The sequence below is a fragment of the Pseudorasbora parva genome, chromosome 5 (assembly GCF_024679245.1).
Source record: "Pseudorasbora parva isolate DD20220531a chromosome 5, ASM2467924v1, whole genome shotgun sequence".
Classification (NCBI taxonomy): domain Eukaryota; kingdom Metazoa; phylum Chordata; class Actinopteri; order Cypriniformes; family Gobionidae; genus Pseudorasbora; species Pseudorasbora parva.
In genome coordinates this window covers 4,206,805-4,222,155 of record NC_090176.1, presented here as the reverse complement: position 1 = coordinate 4,222,155, position 15,351 = coordinate 4,206,805, and the positions used below count along the sequence as shown (strand labels likewise).

Sequence of the window (15,351 nt, the reverse complement as noted above, 5' to 3'; positions counted from 1 at the left end):
TTTGTAGTGTGGAAATGCGCTTGCCGGAGATCCATTTCAGCATGTTTAGTTAAAAAACACTCAATTTGTTTCTGCCCAGTTTCGAACTGGGGACCTTTCGCGTGTAAAGCGAACGTGATAACCACTACACTACAGAAACCTCACAGTGAGTTTAGTGGCCTTTTTCCAAGACAGGTTCATCCCATAATCTGCACCGCAAGCAGAGTGTCAGTCTGTGTAGATTCCACAAACAACAGAACAGAGATAATTCACCATTGGAGTCTGGCTTGAGATCCTTAGTATGATTGCCTTCAAATAGCTTTTAGCCTTTGTATCTGGATATCCACTTACCTTAGAGCCATTTCAGCACATATAGTAAAAATTGCTCAAGTTGTTTCCACCCAGTTTCGAACTGGGGACCTTTCGCGTGTGAGGCGAACGTGATAACCACTACACTATGGAAACCTGTCTTCAGGAAGCAGAAGAAAATCTTCAGACTCACAAATTAAAATGTGTATAATGTAAAAGGGAGATAGATACTCTTGGCGTTGCAAACAATTCATACTTTCTGTCAAAAGTTGGTCGCTGTTTCTGCTCGGTTTCGAACCGAGGACCTTTCGCGTGTTAGGCGAACGTGATAACCACTACACTACAGAAACTTCACTTTGGGTTGAGTGGTCTTTTTCCAAGACAGGTTCATCCAGTAATATGCACTGCAAGCAGAGTGTCAGTCTGTGTAGATTCCACAAACAACAGGACAGAGCTAATTCATCATGGTAGTCTGACTTGAGGTCCTTAGTATGATTGCCTCCAAATAGCTTGAAATTACAGCCTTTGTAGCATGGAAATCCACTAACCTGAGAGCCATTTCAGCACATATAGTAAAAATTACTCAAGATGTTTCCACCCAGTTTCGAACTGGGGACCTTTCGCGTGTGAGGCGAACGTGATAACCACTACACTATGGAAACCTGTCTTGAGGTAGCATAAGGAAGTCTTGCGAATCACGAATTTTAAAAAACGTATAATGTAAAAGAGAGCTAAATACTCTTAGCGTCGCAAACAATCTATACTTTCTGTCAAAAGCTGACCGCTGTTTCTGCTCGGTTTCGAACCGAGGACCTTTCGCGTGTTAGGCGAACGTGATAACCACTACACTACAGAAACCTCATGGTGAGCTTAATTGCCTTTTTCCAAGACAGGTTCATCCCATAATCTGCCCTGCAATCAGAGTGTTTGTCTGTGTAAATTCCACAAGCAACAGGAAAGTGCTCATTGGGCTTGGTAGTCTGTCTTGAGATCCTTAGCACGATTGCCTTCAACTAGCTTGAAATTGGAGCCTTTGTAGTGTGGAAATGCGCTTGCCGGAGATCCATTTCAGCATGTTTAGTTAAAAAACACTCAATTTGTTTCTGCCCAGTTTCGAACTGGGGACCTTTCGCGTGTAAAGCGAACGTGATAACCGCTACACTACAGAAACCTCACAGTGAGTTTAGTGGCCTTTTTCCAAGACAGGTTCATCCCATAATCTGCACCGCAAGCAGAGTGTCAGTCTGTGTAGATTCCACAAACAACAGAACAGAGATAATTAACCATTGGAGTCTGGCTTGAGATCCTTAGTATGATTGCCTTCAAATAGCTTTTAGCCTTTGTAGCTGGATATCCACTTACCTTAGAGCCATTTCAGCACATATAGTAAAAATTGCTCAAGTTGTTTCCACCCAGTTTCGAACTGGGGACCTTTCGCGTGTGAGGCGAACGTGATAACCACTACACTATGGAAACCTGTCTTCAGGAAGCAGAAGAAAATCTTCAGACTCACAAATTAAAATGTGTATAATGTAAAAGGGAGATAGATACTCTTGGCGTTGCAAACAATTCATACTTTCTGTCAAAAGTTGGTCGCTGTTTCTGCTCGGTTTCGAACCGAGGACCTTTCGCGTGTTAGGCGAACATGATAACCACTACACTACAGAAACTTCACTTTGGGTTGAGTGGTCTTTTTCCAAGACAGGTTCATCCAATAATATGCACTGCAAGCAGAGTGTCAGTCTGTGTAGATTCCACAAACAACAGGACAGAGCTCATTCATCATGGTAGTCTGACTTGAGGTCCTTAGTATGATTGCCTCCAAATAGCTTGAAATTACAGCCTTTGTAGCATGGAAATCCACTAACCTGAGAGCCATTTCAGCACATATAGTAAAAATTACTCAAGATGTTTCCACCCAGTTTCGAACTGGGGAACTTTCGCGTGTGAGGCGAACGTGATAACCACTACACTATGGAAACCTGTCTTGAGGTAGCATAAGGAAGTCTTGCGAATCACGAATTTTAAAAAACGTATAATGTAAAAGAGAGCTAAATACTCTTAGCGTCGCAAACAATCTATACTTTCTGTCAAAAGCTGACCGCTGTTTCTGCTCGGTTTCGAACAGAGGACCTTTCGCGTGTTAGGCGAACGTGATAACCACTACACTACAGAAACCTCATGGTGAGCTTAATTGCCTTTTTCCAAGACAGGTTCATCCCATAATCTGCCCTGCAATCAGAGTGTTGGTCTGTGTAAATTCCACAAGCAACAGGAAAGTGCTCATTGGGCTTGGTAGTCTGTCTTGAGATCCTTAGTACGATTGCCTTCAACTAGCTTGAAATTGGAGCCTTTGTAGTGTGGAAATGCGCTTGCCGGAGATCCATTTCAGCATGTTTAGTTAAAAAACACTCAATTTGTTTCTGCCCAGTTTCGAACTGGGGACCTTTCGCGTGTAAAGCGAACGTGATAACCACTACACTACAGAAACCTCACAGTGAGTTTAGTGGCCTTTTTCCAAGACAGGTTCATCCCATAATCTGCACCGCAAGCAGAGTGTCAGTCTGTGTAGATTCCACAAACAACAGAACAGAGATAATTCACCATTGGAGTCTGGCTTGAGATCCTTAGTATGATTGCCTTCAAATAGCTTTTAGCCTTTGTAGCTGGATATCCACTTACCTTAGAGCCATTTCAGCAAATATAGTAAAAATTGCTCAAGTTGTTTCCACCCAGTTTCGAACTGGGGACCTTTCCCCTGTGAGGCGAACGTGATAACCACTACACTATGGAAACCTGTCTTCAGGAAGCAGAAGAAAATCTTCAGACTCACAAATTAAAATGTGTATAATGTAAAAGGGAGATAGATACTCTTGGCGTTGCAAACAATTCATACTTTCTGTCAAAAGTTGGTCGCTGTTTCTGCTCGGTTTCGAACCGAGGACCTTACGCGTGTTAGGCGAACGTGATAACCACTACACTACAGAAACTTCATTTTGGGTTGAGTGGTCTTTTTCCAAGACAGGTTCATCCAATAATATGCACTGCAAGCAGAGTGTCAGTCTGTGTAGATTCCACAAACAACAGGACAGAGCTAATTCATCATGGTAGTCTGACTTGAGGTCCTTAGTATGATTGCCTCCAAATAGCTTGAAATTATAGCCTTTGTAGCATGGAAATCCACTAACCTGAGAGCCATTTCAGCACATATAGTAAAAATTACTCAAGATGTTTCCACCCAGTTTCGAACTGGGGACCTTTCGCGTGTGAGGCGAACGTGATAACCACTACACTATGGAAACCTGTCTAGAGGTAGCATAAGGAAGTGTTGCGAATCACGAATTTTAAAAAACGTATAATGTAAAAGAGAGCTAAATACTCTTAGCGTCGCAAACAATCTATACTTTCTGTCAAAAGCTGACCGCTGTTTCTGCTCGGTTTCGAACCGAGGACCTTTCGCGTGTTAGGCGAACGTGATAACCACTACACTACAGAAACCTCATGGTGAGCTTAATTGCCTTTTTCCAAGACAGGTTCATCCCATAATCTGCCCTGCAATCAGAGTGTTGGTCTGTGTAAATTCCACAAGCAACAGGAAAGTGCTCATTGGGCTTGGTAGTCTGTCTTGAGATCCTTAGCACGATTGCCTTCAACTAGCTTGAAATTGGAGCCTTTGTAGTGTGGAAATGCGCTTGCCGGAGATCCATTTCAGCATGTTTAGTTAAAAAACACTCAATTTGTTTCTGCCCAGTTTCGAACTGGGGACCTTTCGCGTGTAAAGCGAACGTGATAACCACTACACTACAGAAACCTCACAGTGAGTTTAGTGGCCTTTTTCCAAGACAGGTTCATCCCATAATCTGCACCGCAAGCAGAGTGTCAGTCTGTGTAGATTCCACAAACAACAGAACAGAGATAATTCACCATTGGAGTCTGGCTTGAGATCCTTAGTATGATTGCCTTCAAATAGCTTTTAGCCTTTGTAGCTGGATATCCACTTACCTTAGAGCCATTTCAGCACATATAGTAAAAATTGCTCAAGTTGTTTCCACCCAGTTTCGAACTGGGGACCTTTCGCGTGTGAGGCGAACGTGATAACCACTACACTATGGAAACCTGTCTTCAGGAAGCAGAAGAAAATCTTCAGACTCACAAATTAAAATGTGTATAATGTAAAAGGGAGATAGATACTCTTGGCGTTGCAAACAATTCATACTTTCTGTCAAAAGTTGGTCGTTGTTTCTGCTCGGTTTCGAACCGAAGACCTTTCGCGTGTTAGGCGAACGTGATAACCACTACACTACAGAAACTTCACTTTGGGTTGAGTGGTCTTTTTCCAAGACAGGTTCATCCAATAATATGCACTGCAAGCAGAGTGTCAGTCTGTGTAGATTCCACAAACAACAGGACAGAGCTAATTCATCATGGTAGTCTGACTTGAGGTCCTTAGTATGATTGCCTCCAAATAGCTTGAAATTATAGCCTTTGTAGCATGGAAATCCACCAACCTGAGAGCCATTTCAGCACATATAGTAAAAATTACTCCAGATGTTTCCACCCAGTTTCGAACTGGGGACCTTTCGCGTGTGAGGCGAACGTGATAACCACTACACTATGGAAACCTGTCTTGAGGTAGCATAAGGAAGTCTTGCGAATCACGAATTTTAAAAAACGTATAATGTAAAAGAGAGCTAAATACTCTTAGCGTCGCAAACAATCTATACTTTCTGTCAAAAGCTGACCGCTGTTTCTGCTCGGTTTCGAACCGAGGACTAGGGATGGGTACCGAAAACCGGTATTAAACGGGCCCCGGGGGTGAATTTTGAAAGACCGTTGTATCGATAAGCTCGGACGTTATCGGTTCTTCTGTCGGTACTTTTGAAAATACACGTGTGGAGAAAGAGAGAGAGAAAGAGAGAGACCACGAGCAAAACGAAAGAGGGCAGAACTAAACAGTCAAACATAGCCTGGTTACACTTTAGATCTGTGATAGTCTGATTTTATTTTAGATTTTGGCTTCCAAAGATTAAAATAATATTTATGTCTAGCGCAACTTATGTAGGCTAATTCCCTTTGCAGCAGTAGCCCACGCTGTCATTTCTCCATAAAACTCAAACGCAATGACAGAATCAGCATGATCAGGGATTGTTGTAAAATACAGTCTAGCTACTGTTGGTAAATTGTGGGGTGCGTTTTAATAATAAAAAGAGCGATTAAGCACAAAAATGTGCGCAAGAGGATGTTCCCAAGTCGGCGCGCGCCCTCCGAAACAGCCCGCAACGAGACGAGCAAATTACACTTTCGGTTTCACACTCGCGTCTAAACGATCAAATGTCAAAATCCCTTAAACACAACAGTTTAACAGTTTTAGTTTGTGTCTAAAATGGACGTAGTTATATGGATAGTCAGGAGAAAGTGTAGTGCATCTGCCTATTATCAGTCGCCTAGAGCTGCACATCTGTCTTAAAGAGGCAGTGGTGTTAATAAACATGCTGATGAATTATTGCGAATTAAACAACCAAATGCAAAGAGAAAATCACTCACAGCTCTTGAATTAATAACTTCAGCTTTATTACGCATTATTTTGGCTATTTATGATGAACTATGCAGTGTTATGTGTATTTTTGTTAATTGTGTGTGTGTGTATATATATTTATATAATCTCAAAAAGTACCGATAAGAATACCGTTAAAGTACCGGACCGATAAGCAGTATCGGTAAGAGTAGTAATACCGTTAAAATCTTAACGATACCCATCCCTACCGAGGACCTTTCGCGTGTTAGGCGAACGTGATAACCACTACACTACAGAAACCTCATGGTGAGCTTAATTGCCTTTTTCCAAGACAGGTTCATCCCATAATCTGCCCTGCAATCAGAGTGTTGGTCTGTGTAAATTCCACAAGCAACAGGAAAGTGCTCATTGGGCTTGGTAGTCTGTCTTGAGATCCTTAGCACGATTGCCTTCAACTAGCTTGAAATTGGAGCCTTTGTAGTGTGGAAATGCGCTTGCCGGAGATCCATTTCAGCATGTTTAGTTAAAAAACACTCAATTTGTTTCTGCCCAGTTTCGAACTGGGGACCTTTCGCGTGTAAAGCGAACGTGATAACCACTACACTACAGAAACCTCACAGTGAGTTTAGTGGCCTTTTTCCAAGACAGGTTCATCCCATAATCTGCACCGCAAGCAGAGTGTCAGTCTGTGTAGATTCCACAAACAACAGAACAGAGATAATTCACCATTGGAGTCTGGCTTGAGATCCTTAGTATGATTGCCTTCAAATAGCTTTTAGCCTTTGTAGCTGGATATCCACTTACCTTAGAGCCATTTCAGCACATATAGTAAAAATTGCTCAAGTTGTTTCCACCCAGTTTCGAACTGGGGACCTTTCGCGTGTGAGGCGAACGTGATAACCACTACACTATGGAAACCTGTCTTCAGGAAGCAGAAGAAAATCTTCAGACTCACAAATTAAAATGTGTATAATGTAAAAGGGAGATAGATACTCTTGGCGTTGCAAACAATTCATACTTTCTGTCAAAAGTTGGTCGTTGTTTCTGCTCGGTTTCGAACCGAAGACCTTTCGCGTGTTAGGCGAACGTGATAACCACTACACTACAGAAACTTCACTTTGGGTTGAGTGGTCTTTTTCCAAGACAGGTTCATCCAATAATATGCACTGCAAGCAGAGTGTCAGTCTGTGTAGATTCCACAAACAACAGGACAGAGCTAATTCATCATGGTAGTCTGACTTGAGGTCCTTAGTATGATTGCCTCCAAATAGCTTGAAATTATAGCCTTTGTAGCATGGAAATCCACTAACCTGAGAGCCATTTCAGCACATATAGTAAAAATTACTCAAGATGTTTCCACCCAGTTTCGAACTGGGGACCTTTCGCGTGTGAGGCGAACGTGATAACCACTACACTATGGAAACCTGTCTAGAGGTAGCATAAGGAAGTCTTGCGAATCACGAATTTTAAAAAACGTATAATGTAAAAGAGAGCTAAATACTCTTAGCGTCGCAAACAATCTATACTTTCTGTCAAAAGCTGACCGCTGTTTCTGCTCGGTTTCGAACCGAGGACCTTTCGCGTGTTAGGCGAACGTGATAACCACTACACTACAGAAACCTCATGGTGAGCTTAATTGCCTTTTTCCAAGACAGGTTCATCCCATAATCTGCCCTGCAATCAGAGTGTTGGTCTGTGTAAATTCCACAAGCAACAGGAAAGTGCTCATTGGGCTTGGTAGTCTGTCTTGAGATCCTTAGCACGATTGCCTTCAACTAGCTTGAAATTGGAGCCTTTGTAGTGTGGAAATGCGCTTGCCGGAGATCCATTTCAGCATGTTTAGTTAAAAAACACTCAATTTGTTTCTGCCCAGTTTCGAACTGGGGACCTTTCGCGTGTAAAGCGAACGTGATAACCACTACACTACAGAAACCTCACAGTGAGTTTAGTGGCCTTTTTCCAAGACAGGTTCATCCCATAATCTGCACCGCAAGCAGAGTGTCAGTCTGTGTAGATTCCACAAACAACAGAACAGAGATAATTCACCATTGGAGTCTGGCTTGAGATCCTTAGTATGATTGCCTTCAAATAGCTTTTAGCCTTTGTAGCTGGATATCCACTTACCTTAGAGCCATTTCAGCACATATAGTAAAAATTGCTCAAGTTGTTTCCACCCAGTTTCGAACTGGGGACCTTTCGCGTGTGAGGCGAACGTGATAACCACTACACTATGGAAACCTGTCTTCAGGAAGCAGAAGAAAATCTTCAGACTCACAAATTAAAATGTGTATAATGTAAAAGGGAGATAGATACTCTTGGCGTTGCAAACAATTCATACTTTCTGTCAAAAGTTGGTCGTTGTTTCTGCTCGGTTTCGAACCGAAGACCTTTCGCGTGTTAGGCGAACGTGATAACCACTACACTACAGAAACTTCACTTTGGGTTGAGTGGTCTTTTTCCAAGACAGGTTCATCCAATAATATGCACTGCAAGCAGAGTGTCAGTCTGTGTAGATTCCACAAACAACAGGACAGAGCTAATTCATCATGGTAGTCTGACTTGAGGTCCTTAGTATGATTGCCTCCAAATAGCTTGAAATTATAGCCTTTGTAGCATGGAAATCCACTAACCTGAGAGCCATTTCAGCACATATAGTAAAAATTACTCAAGATGTTTCCACCCAGTTTCGAACTGGGGACCTTTCGCGTGTGAGGCGAACGTGATAACCACTACACTATGGAAACCTGTCTAGAGGTAGCATAAGGAAGTCTTGCGAATCACGAATTTTAAAAAACGTATAATGTAAAAGAGAGCTAAATACTCTTAGCGTCGCAAACAATCTATACTTTCTGTCAAAAGCTGACCGCTGTTTCTGCTCGGTTTCGAACCGAGGACCTTTCGCGTGTTAGGCGAACGTGATAACCACTACACTACAGAAACCTCATGGTGAGCTTAATTGCCTTTTTCCAAGACAGGTTCATCCCATAATCTGCCCTGCAATCAGAGTGTTGGTCTGTGTAAATTCCACAAGCAACAGGAAAGTGCTCATTGGGCTTGGTAGTCTGTCTTGAGATCCTTAGCACGATTGCCTTCAACTAGCTTGAAATTGGAGCCTTTGTAGTGTGGAAATGCGCTTGCCGGAGATCCATTTCAGCATGTTTTGTTAAAAAACACTCAATTTGTTTCTGCCCAGTTTCGAACTGGGGACCTTTCGCGTGTAAAGCGAACGTGATAACCACTACACTACAGAAACCTCACAGTGAGTTTAGTGGCCTTTTTCCAAGACAGGTTCATCCCATAATCTGCACCGCAAGCAGAGTGTCAGTCTGTGTAGATTCCACAAACAACAGAACAGAGATAATTCACCATTGGAGTCTGGCTTGAGATCCTTAGTATGATTGCCTTCAAATAGCTTTTAGCCTTTGTAGCTGGATATCCACTTACCTTAGAGCCATTTCAGCACATATAGTAAAAATTGCTCAAGTTGTTTCCACCCAGTTTCGAACTGGGGACCTTTCGCGTGTGAGGCGAACGTGATAACCACTACACTATGGAAACCTGTCTTCAGGAAGCAGAAGAAAATCTTCAGACTCACAAATTAAAATGTGTATAATGTAAAAGGGAGATAGATACTCTTGGCGTTGCAAACAATTCATACTTTCTGTCAAAAGTTGGTCGTTGTTTCTGCTCGGTTTCGAACCGAAGACCTTTCGCGTGTTAGGCGAACGTGATAACCACTACACTACAGAAACTTCACTTTGGGTTGAGTGGTCTTTTTCCAAGACAGGTTCATCCAATAATATGCACTGCAAGCAGAGTGTCAGTCTGTGTAGATTCCACAAACAACAGGACAGAGCTAATTCATCATGGTAGTCTGACTTGAGGTCCTTAGTATGATTGCCTCCAAATAGCTTGAAATTATAGCCTTTGTAGCATGGAAATCCACTAACCTGAGAGCCATTTCAGCACATATAGTAAAAATTACTCCAGATGTTTCCACCCAGTTTCGAACTGGGGACCTTTCGCGTGTGAGGCGAACGTGATAACCACTACACTATGGAAACCTGTCTTGAGGTAGCATAAGGAAGTCTTGCGAATCACGAATTTTAAAAAACGTATAATGTAAAAGAGAGCTAAATACTCTTAGCGTCGCAAACAATCTATACTTTCTGTCAAAAGCTGACCGCTGTTTCTGCTCGGTTTCGAACCGAGGACTAGGGATGGGTACCGAAAACCGGTATTAAACGGGCCCCGGGGGTGAATTTTGAAAGACCGTTGTATCGATAAGCTCGGACGTTATCGGTTCTTCTGTCGGTACTTTTGAAAATACACGTGTGGAGAAAGAGAGAGAGAAAGAGAGAGACCACGAGCAAAACGAAAGAGGGCAGAACTAAACAGTCAAACATAGCCTGGTTACACTTTAGATCTGTGATAGTCTGATTTTATTTTAGATTTTGGCTTCCAAAGATTAAAATAATATTTATGTCTAGCGCAACTTATGTAGGCTAATTCCCTTTGCAGCAGTAGCCCACGCTGTCATTTCTCCATAAAACTCAAACGCAATGACAGAATCAGCATGATCAGGGATTGTTGTAAAATACAGTCTAGCTACTGTTGGTAAATTGTGGGGTGCGTTTTAATAATAAAAAGAGCGATTAAGCACAAAAATGTGCGCAAGAGGATGTTCCCAAGTCGGCGCGCGCCCTCCGAAACAGCCCGCAACGAGACGAGCAAATTACACTTTCGGTTTCACACTCGCGTCTAAACGATCAAATGTCAAAATCCCTTAAACACAACAGTTTAACAGTTTTAGTTTGTGTCTAAAATGGACGTAGTTATATGGATAGTCAGGAGAAAGTGTAGTGCATCTGCCTATTATCAGTCGCCTAGAGCTGCACATCTGTCTTAAAGAGGCAGTGGTGTTAATAAACATGCTGATGAATTATTGCGAATTAAACAACCAAATGCAAAGAGAAAATCACTCACAGCTCTTGAATTAATAACTTCAGCTTTATTACGCATTATTTTGGCTATTTATGATGAACTATGCAGTGTTATGTGTATTTTTGTTAATTGTGTGTGTGTGTATATATATTTATATAATCTCAAAAAGTACCGATAAGAATACCGTTAAAGTACCGGACCGATAAGCAGTATCGGTAAGAGTAGTAATACCGTTAAAATCTTAACGATACCCATCCCTACCGAGGACCTTTCGCGTGTTAGGCGAACGTGATAACCACTACACTACAGAAACCTCATGGTGAGCTTAATTGCCTTTTTCCAAGACAGGTTCATCCCATAATCTGCCCTGCAATCAGAGTGTTGGTCTGTGTAAATTCCACAAGCAACAGGAAAGTGCTCATTGGGCTTGGTAGTCTGTCTTGAGATCCTTAGCACGATTGCCTTCAACTAGCTTGAAATTGGAGCCTTTGTAGTGTGAAAATGCGCTTGCCGGAGATCCATTTCAGCATGTTTAGTTAAAAAACACTCAATTATATTTCTGCCCAGTTTCGAACTGGGGACCTTTCGCGTGTAAAGCGAACGTGATAACCACTACACTACAGAAACCTCACAGTGAGTTTAGTGGCCTTTTTCCAAGACAGGTTCATCCCATAATCTGCACCGCAAGCAGAGTGTCAGTCTGTGTAGATTCCACAAACAACAGAACAGAGATAATTCACCATTGGAGTCTGGCTTGAGATCCTTAGTATGATTGCCTTTAAATAGCTTTTAGCCTTTGTAGCTGGATATCCACTTACCTTAGAGCCATTTCAGCACATATAGTAAAAATTGCTCAAGTTGTTTCCACCCAGTTTCGAACTGGGGACCTTTCGCGTGTGAGGCGAACGTGATAACCACTACACTATGGAAACCTGTCTTCAGGAAGCAGAAGAAAATCTTCAGACTCACAAATTAAAATGTGTATAATGTAAAAGGGAGATAGATACTCTTGGCGTTGCAAACAATTCATACTTTCTGTCAAAAGTTGGTCGTTGTTTCTGCTCGGTTTCGAACCGAGGACCTTTCGCGTGTTAGGCGAACGTGATAACCACTACACTAGAGAAACTTCACTTTGGGTTGAGTGGTCTTTTTCCAAGACAGGTTCATCCAATAATATGCACTGCAAGCAGAGTGTCAGTCTGTGTAGATTCCACAAACAACAGGACAGAGCTAATTCATCATGGTAGTCTGACTTGAGGTCCTTAGTATGATTGCCTCCAAATAGCTTGAAATTACAGCCTTTGTAGCATGGAAATCCACTAATCTGAGAGCCATTTCAGCACATATAGTAAAAATTACTCAAGATGTTTCCACCCAGTTTCGAACTGGGGACCTTTCGCGTGTGAGGCGAACGTGATAACCACTACACTATGGAAACCTGTCTTGAGGTAGCATAAGGAAGTCTTGCGAATCACGAATTTTAAAAAACGTATAATGTAAAAGAGAGCTAAATACTCTTAGCGTCGCAAACAATCTATACTTTCAGTCAAAAGCTGACCGCTGTTTCTGCTCGGTTTCGAAACGAGGACCTTTCGCGTGTTAGGCGAACGTGATAACCACTACACTACAGAAACCTCATGGTGAGCTTAATTGCCTTTTTCCAAGACAGGTTCATCCCATAATCTGCCCTGCAATCAGAGTGTTGGTCTGTGTAAATTCCACAAGCAACAGGAAAGTGCTCATTGGGCTTGGTAGTCTGTCTTGAGATCCTTAGCACGATTGCCTTCAACTAGCTTGAAATTGGAGCCTTTGTAGTGTGGAAATGCGCTTGCCGGAGATCCATTTCAGCATGTTTAGTTAAAAAACACTCAATTTGTTTCTGCCCAGTTTCGAACTGGGGACCTTTCGCGTGTAAAGCGAACGTGATAACCACTACACTACAGAAACCTCACAGTGAGTTTAGTGGCCTTTTTCCAAGACAGGTTCATCCCATAATCTGCACCGCAAGCAGAGTGTCAGTCTGTGTAGATTCCACAAACAACAGAACAGAGATAATTCACCATTGGAGTCTGGCTTGAGATCCTTAGTATGATTGCCTTCAAATAGCTTTTAGCCTTTGTAGCTGGATATCCACTTACCTTAGAGCCATTTCAGCACATATAGTAAAAATTGCTCAAGTTGTTTCCACCCAGTTTCGAACTGGGGACCTTTCGCGTGTGAGGCGAACGTGATAACCACTACACTATGGAAACCTGTCTTCAGGAAGCAGAAGAAAATCTTCAGACTCACAAATTAAAATGTGTATAATGTAAAAGGGAGATAGATACTCTTGGCGTTGCAAACAATTCATACTTTCTGTCAAAAGTTGGTCGTTGTTTCTGCTCGGTTTCGAACCGAAGACCTTTCGCGTGTTAGGCGAACGTGATAACCACTACACTACAGAAACTTCACTTTGGGTTGAGTGGTCTTTTTCCAAGACAGGTTCATCCAATAATATGCACTGCAAGCAGAGTGTCAGTCTGTGTAGATTCCACAAACAACAGGACAGAGCTAATTCATCATGGTAGTCTGACTTGAGGTCCTTAGTATGATTGCCTCCAAATAGCTTGAAATTATAGCCTTTGTAGCATGGAAATCCACTAACCTGAGAGCCATTTCAGCACATATAGTAAAAATTACTCCAGATGTTTCCACCCAGTTTCGAACTGGGGACCTTTCGCGTGTGAGGCGAACGTGATAACCACTACACTATGGAGACCTGTCTTGAGGTAGCATAAGGAAGTCTTGCGAATCACGAATTTTAAAAAACGTATAATGTAAAAGAGTGCTAAATACTCTTAGCGTCGCAAACAATCTATACTTTCTGTCAAAAGCTGACCTCTGTTTCTGCTCGGTTTCGAACCGAGGACCTTTCGCGTGTTAGGCGAACGTGATAACCACTACACTACAGAAACCTCATGGTGAGCTTAATTGCCTTTTTCCAAGACAGGTTCATCCCATAATCTGCCCTGCAATCAGAGTGTTGGTCTGTGTAAATTCCACAAGCAACAGGAAAGTGCTCATTGGGCTTGGTAGTCTGTCTTGAGATCCTTAGCACGATTGCCTTCAACTAGCTTGAAATTGGAGCCTTTGTAGTGTGGAAATGCGCTTGCCGGAGATCCATTTCAGCATGTTTAGTTAAAAAACACTCAATTATATTTCTGCCCAGTTTCGAACTGGGGTCCTTTCGCGTGTAATGCGAACGTGATAACCACTACACTACAGAAACCTCACAGTGAGTTTAGTGGCCTTTTTCCAAGACAGGTTCATCCCATAATCTGCACCGCAAGCAGAGTGTCAGTCTGTGTAGATTCCACAAACAACAGAACAGAGATAATTCACCATTGGAGTCTGGCTTGAGATCCTTAGTATGATTGCCTTTAAATAGCTTTTAGCCTTTGTAGCTGGATATCCACTTACCTTAGAGCCATTTCAGCACATATAGTAAAAATTGCTCAAGTTGTTTCCACCCAGTTTCGAACTGGGGACCTTTCGCGTGTGAGGCGAACGTGATAACCACTACACTATGGAAACCTGTCTTCAGGAAGCAGAAGAAAATCTTCAGACTCACAAATTAAAATGTGTATAATGTAAAAGGGAGATAGATACTCTTGGCGTTGCAAACAATTCATACTTTCTGTCAAAAGTTGGTCGTTGTTTCTGCTCGGTTTCGAACCGAGGACCTTTCGCGTGTTAGGCGAACGTGATAACCACTACACTACAGAAACTTCACTTTGGGTTGAGTGGTCTTTTTCCAAGACAGGTTCATCCAATAATATGCACTGCAAGCAGAGTGTCAGTCTGTGTAGATTCCACAAACAACAGGACAGAGCTAATTCATCATGGTAGTCTGACTTGAGGTCCTTAGTATGATTGCCTCCAAATAGCTTGAAATTACAGCCTTTGTAGCATGGAAATCCACTAACCTGAGAGCCATTTCAGCACATATAGTAAAAATTACTCAAGATGTTTCCACCCAGTTTCGAACTGGGGACCTTTCGCGTGTGAGGCGAACGTGATAACCACTACACTATGGAAACCTGTCTTGAGGTAGCATAAGGAAGTCTTGCGAATCACGAATTTTAAAAAACGTATAATGTAAAAGAGAGCTAAATACTCTTAGCGTCGCAAACAATCTATACTTTCTGTCAAAAGCTGACTGCTGTTTCTGCTCGGTTTCGAAACGAGGACCTTTCGGGTGTTAGGCGAACGTGATAACCACTACACTACAGAAACCTCATGGTGAGCTTAATTGCCTTTTTCCAAGACAGGTTCATCCCATAATCTGCCCTGCAATCAGAGTGTTGGTCTGTGTAAATTCCACAAGCAACAGGAAAGTGCTCATTGGGCTTGGTAGTCTGTCTTGAGATCCTTAGCACGATTGCCTTCAACTAGCTTGAAATTGGAGCCTTTGTAGTGTGGAAATGCGCTTGCCGGAGATCCATTTCAGCATGTTTAGTTAAAAAACACTCAATTTGTTTCTGCCCAGTTTCGAACTGGGGACCTTTCGCGTGTAAAGCGAACGTGATAACCACTACACTACAGAAACCTCACAGTGAGTTTAG

General features: G+C 42.3%; 35 non-coding genes across 35 annotated transcripts; all 35 read right to left on the bottom strand.

Annotated features, from left to right (window-relative positions):
* Positions 1-66: 66 nt before the first annotated feature.
* On the bottom strand, positions 67-139 carry trnav-uac (transfer RNA valine (anticodon UAC)). The gene has a single exon. It is a non-coding gene; the product is annotated as a tRNA-Val (tRNA).
* Positions 140-371: 232 nt separating this feature from the next.
* Positions 372-444, bottom strand: trnav-cac (transfer RNA valine (anticodon CAC)). Its single transcript has one exon. It is a non-coding gene; the product is annotated as a tRNA-Val (tRNA).
* Positions 445-565: 121 nt separating this feature from the next.
* On the bottom strand, positions 566-638 carry trnav-aac (transfer RNA valine (anticodon AAC)). Its single transcript has one exon. It is a non-coding gene; the product is annotated as a tRNA-Val (tRNA).
* A 239-nt stretch (positions 639-877) lies between these two features.
* On the bottom strand, positions 878-950 carry trnav-cac (transfer RNA valine (anticodon CAC)). The gene has a single exon. It is a non-coding gene; the product is annotated as a tRNA-Val (tRNA).
* A 123-nt stretch (positions 951-1,073) lies between these two features.
* On the bottom strand, positions 1,074-1,146 carry trnav-aac (transfer RNA valine (anticodon AAC)). Its single transcript has one exon. It is a non-coding gene; the product is annotated as a tRNA-Val (tRNA).
* A 240-nt stretch (positions 1,147-1,386) lies between these two features.
* On the bottom strand, positions 1,387-1,459 carry trnav-uac (transfer RNA valine (anticodon UAC)). Its single transcript has one exon. It is a non-coding gene; the product is annotated as a tRNA-Val (tRNA).
* A 232-nt stretch (positions 1,460-1,691) lies between these two features.
* Positions 1,692-1,764, bottom strand: trnav-cac (transfer RNA valine (anticodon CAC)). The gene has a single exon. It is a non-coding gene; the product is annotated as a tRNA-Val (tRNA).
* A 942-nt stretch (positions 1,765-2,706) lies between these two features.
* Positions 2,707-2,779, bottom strand: trnav-uac (transfer RNA valine (anticodon UAC)). Its single transcript has one exon. It is a non-coding gene; the product is annotated as a tRNA-Val (tRNA).
* A 738-nt stretch (positions 2,780-3,517) lies between these two features.
* On the bottom strand, positions 3,518-3,590 carry trnav-cac (transfer RNA valine (anticodon CAC)). The gene has a single exon. It is a non-coding gene; the product is annotated as a tRNA-Val (tRNA).
* Positions 3,591-3,713: 123 nt separating this feature from the next.
* Positions 3,714-3,786, bottom strand: trnav-aac (transfer RNA valine (anticodon AAC)). The gene has a single exon. It is a non-coding gene; the product is annotated as a tRNA-Val (tRNA).
* Positions 3,787-4,026: 240 nt separating this feature from the next.
* Positions 4,027-4,099, bottom strand: trnav-uac (transfer RNA valine (anticodon UAC)). The gene has a single exon. It is a non-coding gene; the product is annotated as a tRNA-Val (tRNA).
* A 232-nt stretch (positions 4,100-4,331) lies between these two features.
* Positions 4,332-4,404, bottom strand: trnav-cac (transfer RNA valine (anticodon CAC)). Its single transcript has one exon. It is a non-coding gene; the product is annotated as a tRNA-Val (tRNA).
* A 433-nt stretch (positions 4,405-4,837) lies between these two features.
* On the bottom strand, positions 4,838-4,910 carry trnav-cac (transfer RNA valine (anticodon CAC)). The gene has a single exon. It is a non-coding gene; the product is annotated as a tRNA-Val (tRNA).
* A 1,433-nt stretch (positions 4,911-6,343) lies between these two features.
* trnav-uac (transfer RNA valine (anticodon UAC)) lies at positions 6,344-6,416 on the bottom strand. Its single transcript has one exon. It is a non-coding gene; the product is annotated as a tRNA-Val (tRNA).
* Positions 6,417-6,648: 232 nt separating this feature from the next.
* On the bottom strand, positions 6,649-6,721 carry trnav-cac (transfer RNA valine (anticodon CAC)). Its single transcript has one exon. It is a non-coding gene; the product is annotated as a tRNA-Val (tRNA).
* A 433-nt stretch (positions 6,722-7,154) lies between these two features.
* trnav-cac (transfer RNA valine (anticodon CAC)) lies at positions 7,155-7,227 on the bottom strand. Its single transcript has one exon. It is a non-coding gene; the product is annotated as a tRNA-Val (tRNA).
* Positions 7,228-7,350: 123 nt separating this feature from the next.
* On the bottom strand, positions 7,351-7,423 carry trnav-aac (transfer RNA valine (anticodon AAC)). The gene has a single exon. It is a non-coding gene; the product is annotated as a tRNA-Val (tRNA).
* A 240-nt stretch (positions 7,424-7,663) lies between these two features.
* trnav-uac (transfer RNA valine (anticodon UAC)) lies at positions 7,664-7,736 on the bottom strand. The gene has a single exon. It is a non-coding gene; the product is annotated as a tRNA-Val (tRNA).
* A 232-nt stretch (positions 7,737-7,968) lies between these two features.
* Positions 7,969-8,041, bottom strand: trnav-cac (transfer RNA valine (anticodon CAC)). Its single transcript has one exon. It is a non-coding gene; the product is annotated as a tRNA-Val (tRNA).
* A 433-nt stretch (positions 8,042-8,474) lies between these two features.
* Positions 8,475-8,547, bottom strand: trnav-cac (transfer RNA valine (anticodon CAC)). Its single transcript has one exon. It is a non-coding gene; the product is annotated as a tRNA-Val (tRNA).
* Positions 8,548-8,670: 123 nt separating this feature from the next.
* On the bottom strand, positions 8,671-8,743 carry trnav-aac (transfer RNA valine (anticodon AAC)). The gene has a single exon. It is a non-coding gene; the product is annotated as a tRNA-Val (tRNA).
* Positions 8,744-8,983: 240 nt separating this feature from the next.
* Positions 8,984-9,056, bottom strand: trnav-uac (transfer RNA valine (anticodon UAC)). Its single transcript has one exon. It is a non-coding gene; the product is annotated as a tRNA-Val (tRNA).
* Positions 9,057-9,288: 232 nt separating this feature from the next.
* Positions 9,289-9,361, bottom strand: trnav-cac (transfer RNA valine (anticodon CAC)). Its single transcript has one exon. It is a non-coding gene; the product is annotated as a tRNA-Val (tRNA).
* A 433-nt stretch (positions 9,362-9,794) lies between these two features.
* trnav-cac (transfer RNA valine (anticodon CAC)) lies at positions 9,795-9,867 on the bottom strand. The gene has a single exon. It is a non-coding gene; the product is annotated as a tRNA-Val (tRNA).
* A 1,434-nt stretch (positions 9,868-11,301) lies between these two features.
* Positions 11,302-11,374, bottom strand: trnav-uac (transfer RNA valine (anticodon UAC)). Its single transcript has one exon. It is a non-coding gene; the product is annotated as a tRNA-Val (tRNA).
* Positions 11,375-11,606: 232 nt separating this feature from the next.
* trnav-cac (transfer RNA valine (anticodon CAC)) lies at positions 11,607-11,679 on the bottom strand. Its single transcript has one exon. It is a non-coding gene; the product is annotated as a tRNA-Val (tRNA).
* Positions 11,680-12,112: 433 nt separating this feature from the next.
* On the bottom strand, positions 12,113-12,185 carry trnav-cac (transfer RNA valine (anticodon CAC)). The gene has a single exon. It is a non-coding gene; the product is annotated as a tRNA-Val (tRNA).
* A 436-nt stretch (positions 12,186-12,621) lies between these two features.
* trnav-uac (transfer RNA valine (anticodon UAC)) lies at positions 12,622-12,694 on the bottom strand. Its single transcript has one exon. It is a non-coding gene; the product is annotated as a tRNA-Val (tRNA).
* A 232-nt stretch (positions 12,695-12,926) lies between these two features.
* Positions 12,927-12,999, bottom strand: trnav-cac (transfer RNA valine (anticodon CAC)). Its single transcript has one exon. It is a non-coding gene; the product is annotated as a tRNA-Val (tRNA).
* A 629-nt stretch (positions 13,000-13,628) lies between these two features.
* On the bottom strand, positions 13,629-13,701 carry trnav-aac (transfer RNA valine (anticodon AAC)). Its single transcript has one exon. It is a non-coding gene; the product is annotated as a tRNA-Val (tRNA).
* Positions 13,702-13,942: 241 nt separating this feature from the next.
* On the bottom strand, positions 13,943-14,015 carry trnav-uac (transfer RNA valine (anticodon UAC)). The gene has a single exon. It is a non-coding gene; the product is annotated as a tRNA-Val (tRNA).
* A 232-nt stretch (positions 14,016-14,247) lies between these two features.
* trnav-cac (transfer RNA valine (anticodon CAC)) lies at positions 14,248-14,320 on the bottom strand. The gene has a single exon. It is a non-coding gene; the product is annotated as a tRNA-Val (tRNA).
* A 121-nt stretch (positions 14,321-14,441) lies between these two features.
* trnav-aac (transfer RNA valine (anticodon AAC)) lies at positions 14,442-14,514 on the bottom strand. Its single transcript has one exon. It is a non-coding gene; the product is annotated as a tRNA-Val (tRNA).
* Positions 14,515-14,753: 239 nt separating this feature from the next.
* Positions 14,754-14,826, bottom strand: trnav-cac (transfer RNA valine (anticodon CAC)). The gene has a single exon. It is a non-coding gene; the product is annotated as a tRNA-Val (tRNA).
* A 436-nt stretch (positions 14,827-15,262) lies between these two features.
* On the bottom strand, positions 15,263-15,335 carry trnav-uac (transfer RNA valine (anticodon UAC)). Its single transcript has one exon. It is a non-coding gene; the product is annotated as a tRNA-Val (tRNA).
* Between the last annotated feature and the right edge of the window lie 16 nt (positions 15,336-15,351).